The following is a 6,658-nucleotide window of genomic DNA, read 5'->3' as shown; positions in this document are numbered from 1 at the left end:
GAGGATGATCACGAATGCGGCCACTTTCATTTTTACAAAAACAAACTTCTAAAAAAATGATTCTCTGTAAATATCAACCATGCCACATATAGGTCGTGGCACGCATAGTCTCAGAAAAGCTTCAAACTTTGTCAGTTGATACACTTTTATGGATAAATGAAAAATATATATTGATATTGTTGATATGGACCATGGTTGCCATGGTATTATCACTGAATGGTAAAGATTGTTTTAATTTATCAGTTGGTAGTAAAAGTGAATATAAATTGTATATTGTATAAAACAATAATTTAAGTTGATTCAACTACTATTCTGGACAAAGAAAGATAACTCCAATTGAAAATTTCTTGCTATTGCACAATATTGTGCAATTAGATATTTCTTGCTATTGCGCAATACTGTTCAATTGTAAATATTTGCTATTGCACAATACTTAATATAATAATTTTGGATCCTGATTTGAACCAACTTGAAAACTGGGCCCATAATCAAAAATCTAAGTACATGTTTAGATTCAGCATATCAAAAAAACCCAAGAATTCAATTTTTGTTAAAATCAAACTTAGTTTAATTTTGGGCCCTTTGGACTTTTATGTAGACCAATTTGAAAATGGGACCAAAAATTAAGAATCTACATACACAGTTAGATTCGGCAAATCAAAGAACCCCAATTATTCAATTTTTGATGAAATCAAACAAAGTTCAATTTTGGACCCTTTGGGCCCATTATTCCTAAACTGTTGGGACCAAAACTCCCAAAATCAAACCCAACCTTCCTTTTATGGTCACAAACCTTGTGTTTAAAATTTCATAGATTTCTATTTACTTATACTAAAGTTATGGTGCGAAAACCAAGAATAATACTTATTTGGGCCCCTTTTTGGCCCCTTATTCCTAAATTGTTGGGACCTCAACTCCCAAAATCAATCCCAACCTTCCTTTTGTGGTCATAAACCTTGTGTTTTATTTTCATTGATTTCTATTTACTTATACTAAAGTTATTGTGCGAAAACCAAGAATAATGCTTATTTGGGCCCTTTTTTGGCCCCTAATGCCTAAACTGTTGGAACCAAAACACCCGAAATCAATCCCAACCTTCCTTTTGTGGTCATAAACCTTGTGTCAAAATTTCATAGATTTCTATTTACTTAAACTAAATTTATAGTGGGAAAACCAAGAAAATGCTTATTTGGGCCCTTTTTGGCTCCTAATTCCTAAAATGTTGGGACCAAAACTCCCAAAATCAATCCCAACCTTCCTTTTATGGTCATAAACCTTGTGGTAAAATTTCATAGATTTCTATTCACTTTTACTAAAGTTAGAGTGCGAAAACTAAAAGAATTCGGACGACGACGACGACGACACAGACGACGACGCCAACGTGATAGCAATATACGACGAAAAATTAAAATTTTTGCGGTCGTATAAACAGCAAAAAATCCCTAAAATTACCAATTCAGGGGCAGCAACCCAACAACGGGTTGTCGGATTTATCTGAAAATTTGAGGGCAGAAAGATCTTGACCTGATAAACAATTTTACCCCATGTCAGATTTGCTCTAAATGCTTTGGTTTTTGAGTTATAAGCCAAAAACTGCATTTTACCCCTATGTTCTATTTTTAGCCATGGCGGCCATCTTGGTTGGTTGGCCGGGTCACGCCACACATTTTTTAAACTAGATACCCCAATGATGATTGTGGCCAAGTTTGGTTTAATTTGGCCAAGTAGTTTCAGAGGAGAAGATTTTTGTAAAAGTTAACGACGACGGACGACGACGACGACGGACGACGGACGACGGACGCCAAGTGATGGGAAAAGCTCACTTGGCCCTTTGGGCCAGGTGAGCTAAAAATCAAAGTGACACAACCAAAATTTAAATTTCATCTGTAATAAGCATTGTGTATAAGTTTGATTACATTTGGTTAAGGTAAAACAAATTTGAGAGGTAGGTACAGACCGACAAAGGTTAAACTTAATAAGAATTTAGGAATGAAACTTATAGGTTGGGTTTTATTGACAGTATAATAGACAGTTAAAGACTGTTTAGTACTTTTCTTTAAAATCATAAAGTGCTTTCATGATTAGGATAATTGTCCCTATATTTAAGTTATTTGTTTTAAGTTTTTTTTTTATTCCAATATTTCCAGTTAAGGATATGTATTGCCATGTTTTATTTATTGGATGTTTATTCCAATTGTTCCTGTTGAGGATTTCTGTTTTCCAATTTCAATTGAATTTCCTATGTTCCATGTTACAGATATTTATTCCTACATGTCCTAGGTTTCATGTTAAGGACATTTATTCTTTGAATCATGTTAATGATATATATTTCCAGTTTTTATGTGAAGAATATTTATTCCAATGTTTTTTGCTAAAGGTATTTATTGCAATGTTTCATGGAAAGGTTATTTTTTTCTATGATCTATAGTCAAGATCTTTATTCCTAGATTTCATGTTAGAGATGTTTATTCCCATGTTTGAGGTCAGGGATAGTTTAAGGATAATTATTTCCTTGTTTCATGTAAAGGATTTTTATTCCCATGTTTCATGTTAAGGATATATATTCCCATGTTTTATGTGAATAATAATTCATCCCAGATTTCATGTTAAGGATATCTATTCCTATGATTTAAGTTTAGGCCTGTACAATATTAGAATGTTTATTCACAATTTTCATTATAAATGACAAAGCTTGTTTGAGTCAGTATTTTTCAGCCTCTTTAATTGACATCAATACTGGTATCAGATCTTAGAGAGTTCAGATTTGAATATTCCAGTGAAGCAGTGCAAGAATTTTGGGGTAACCCCTTGTTTCATTAATTGACAAGTACTGGAACTATTCTTTCATAGTGTACTAGATCTACTCCTGAATCTTAATTACAGCTCTTTTATTAAAGCATGCAAAGCAAACCTTTGATCAACTTGCTTGCAATGTTTGTTTGGATTTATGTATGTATGTTTGCATTTATTTTTGTTTGTAAACAACAGGTATGTAGTCTGTTTCAGTCTGTCTACAATATACTGGAATTTGATGTTAATTTCTATTGTCCAATCAAGTCACAGTATATAAAACAGACTGAAACTCTCCCTACATATTGTTTGCAAACATTCAAGCAAATATAGCAAGCAAGTCTATGAAAGTTTTGTTTTGCATGCTTTTATAGAATAGCTGTAACAGTGTTCTGCTACATGTATTTACATTGTACCTGTCTTGCTCTTTTGATTGGACCTGAATCATTTTGAGCTGTGACTTGATCTATTTGAAAAAAAGAAAAAAAAAGAAAATGCATATTTGGACAGTGAAGATGATAATTATTAATCAGTCTGTTTTTCTAATTAAAATCCTAAAAAAATAAAACTAATACTAGTATATGCCTGAAATAAGCATACACAAGCCACACTTTAATCAGAACTTTTTCAACTTTAAATATTTAAAAGACAACATACATGTATGCAACTTAAGGAGATACACTGTTGTTCAGTTGCATAGATTTCAACAAAATCAATTCATTTTAAGTCTTCTTCATCATTTGTTTTGTAAAGAAATAAACATACATGCATCAAATGTAAAATCATTACCATATATACTGTATATAATACAAACCTTATTTACATTAAGAAGTTTAAATGTTGCACTGCTTTGTTTTGGCAATCTAGTAACCTTTGTCTACAGTCGTTGCAAATACATGTACCTTGAATTATAAAAGAATCCTTAACTGTTTTACATAAACATTTTTATGGTCATATGTTTTTATAATTATTGTTCAATTAGGATTTATTCAAAAAGTATATACAGTATTTAATTTAGCATGTCACTTAAATGTATGTGGTTAAAACTTGACCTGGTCAGCACAGCATCTTAATTCACATACACAAAAAGGAAGCAGAACCTACATGACCTATGTGTGTTATTTTGGTCTCTTGTGGACAGTTGTCTCATTGGCAATCATACCACATCTTGTTTTTTATACAAACATGTACATCATGTACAACATATAAATGCGCTACATATGTAGACAATTTTTCATATTTGCATTTTCAAAGAAAGTGACTTAAAACCCACTCATAAAGGTCCTTATAGAATTTTAAACATGTGGTTGTTAGATATTTTATATTTAATGAAGATAAAAATGTACTTCCCTTGCAAGAAACTGTATACAAAGCAAACATACACTTTGAATAAAATAAATTTGATCATCATGGTCATGGAAATAGATTGAAAAAGTCACTGAAAAAGTTGGTCAGCATTTCCACCTGGAAAACAAGCTATTTGCAACTTTCCTAGATCATGAGCAAGGCCTATACAATTTGGACAAAGAAATAACATGGAAAGAAATGGGACAGCCCCCCTTAATGGCTTATGCCTAAAGGAACACATGTCTTTGCAAAAAATAGAAATTTATAATTTAGTTTAAAATATGCTTACCTGTTTCAAGTTGAAGGACTAGTCCATGAAGTATATTTATAGTTTCCACATTAGACAGTGACAGTTCTCTGTCACATCATTTTTTTAGCATTAGACGGTTCATGTCACAGGAGTTGATCAAAACGGAACTTCACTTAGTTTCCCCCTTTTTCTTTTTTCATTGTTTCCAAGTACACTGAACAATGGCTTGAGCATATTTGTAAATTTCATGAAGTGACGGGAGCAAGTCACATTCTGTACAAACAGCATCTTGTTCATCATGGTCATCATCAAAATTTTCACATGTTCTCTCAAGTTTGTTATGACTTTCATGTCCTCTGAACATACATTGACATAGTAAAGGCTTATCATTGTTATAAAACTGACCAGCCATTATGAAGCATGTATACAGATATATTTTAGAATTATATGTAAAGTGTAAAATATGTTGATTTAAAGATGCAAAACATGTTGCAGACGTCTGTCTCCATTTTTTGTGCAGATAAACAAATGACTTTTCTATTTTTAAACTTTGATGAGTTCTAAAAAGGGAAATAACTCTTGTAGATTTCAGGCAATTTTTGGCATTTTTATCCAATTTTTATAAAAAAAATCTAATGAGCCCCAAAAATGTTTTTGTAGAAATGAGAAATATCAATCTTTTGGAATAAAAGCTATTTTTCAGTTTATTCAGGAATGGATGCGTTTTTTCATAAATTAGGGAAAAAGTTGGTTCATAATTGCATTAGAATATGCTAAAATTCATACTACTAACCTAGATTAAAAATGTCAATTTGAGTTTAATATCAGAAAAAGTGAAAAAATGTCACTGAACAAGTATTTAAAAGAAATTGATATGATATAAACTGCACCAAACATATTATGCTGTATATAAGTCACTGTAAGCCGAGAAAAGCAAAAATCAGCTATTTTCAACATTTTAAAGCCTGTTGCCATGGTAACCATACATAATTCAGGGTGACATGTACAGACTTTTTTTCATATTTTATATCAATGTTTATTGTCAGAAAGTTTCAACAAAATCGGTGACCACCCGTGCCCAACTTTGGTTGACGGTTACAGATTCGTGTTCCAATTTTTCTTCATAATCCAAAAACTGTGTACTTATATTTCAAGATAACACGACACCGAATGGCATATCTCACGATTTCTAAAATTTTAGCACACTTGTACTTTGAATCGAGTTACATCGGAATATGTAATTAAAAAACAATGGTGGTCACCATTTTTGTTTTTTCGTAAATTTGATTAGAAAACGTCAATTTTGACGACAAATTTACACAGGGAAAATGCTTTGTTTTAACTTTTTTTTTTAAAAAGATTTTTCAATAGATGGCTTTGTTCATATACGGAGAAAACTAAAAACTAACATAATATCCCGGATTATGCCTCTAAGATGCATGCTTTTTGTATTAGTTGTTATTAGCTTTCAACAAGCTGTCAGTAACTGCGAGTACTCTGTACTTAAAGTCTTTTGGTTGTTGTGATGTATAAGTACCCTTCCATGTCCACTCTGTTTTTGTAAGATGTATTATATTTGTATCCATCTGATGAGTTAAGCCTTTTAAACTGATTTCTACAGTTTATTCTCATGTTGTACTGTTACACCACTGTCCCAAGTTAAACTGGTCCGTCATTCCATCTTAAGCTTCGCACCGTTAGTGTAGCGATAAGGGAACACAACAGGGGTCCAGTTTATGTCCCAGGTTAGGGGGAGGGAGGGTTGGCACCTTCAAACGAGTTTAACCTGACCACATTCTGTATGTTCCTGTCCCGAGTCAAGTAGTCTGTGATTTAGTTTGTTGCTATGTAACATATTTGTTTTTCGTTCATTATTTTGTACATAAATTAGGTCGTTTGTTTTCTCGTTTGAATTGTTTTACATATGTCATTTCGGGGACTTTTATAGCTGACTATGTGGTATGGCTTTGCTCATTGTTGAAGGCAGTACAGTGACCTATATATGTAAATTTCAGTGTCATTTGGTCTCTTGTGGAGAGTTGTATCATTGGCAATCATACCACATCCTCTTATTTTTTTTTTATATATATATAGAAACACACAAATGTCATCATCCTTGTGTTTTATATACATTGCTTCAAAGTTGACCGATACGCTTAGAATTTGATAGAAAACGTGTGACGTTACAGAATAAAGTAACTTGGTAAACAGTGATATTGAGGTACAATTTGAATTGATTGATTGATGGTTGCTCAACGTCCGGTGGCAAAT

General features: G+C 32.3%; 1 long non-coding RNA gene across 1 annotated transcript; it reads right to left on the bottom strand.

The window, feature by feature from the left end:
* Window positions 1-3,206: 3,206 nt before the first annotated feature.
* Window positions 3,207-5,468, bottom strand: LOC143058699 (uncharacterized). The gene is made up of 3 exons (XR_012973192.1): window positions 4,427-5,468; window positions 3,605-3,692; window positions 3,207-3,256 (listed from the first exon to the last, which is right to left on the bottom strand). It is a non-coding gene; the product is annotated as an uncharacterized LOC143058699 (long non-coding RNA).
* Between the last annotated feature and the right edge of the window lie 1,190 nt (window positions 5,469-6,658).

The sequence above is a fragment of the Mytilus galloprovincialis genome, chromosome 14 (genome assembly GCF_965363235.1).
Source record: "Mytilus galloprovincialis chromosome 14, xbMytGall1.hap1.1, whole genome shotgun sequence".
Classification (NCBI taxonomy): domain Eukaryota; kingdom Metazoa; phylum Mollusca; class Bivalvia; order Mytilida; family Mytilidae; genus Mytilus; species Mytilus galloprovincialis.
This window is presented reverse-complemented; position numbering and strand designations above follow the sequence as displayed.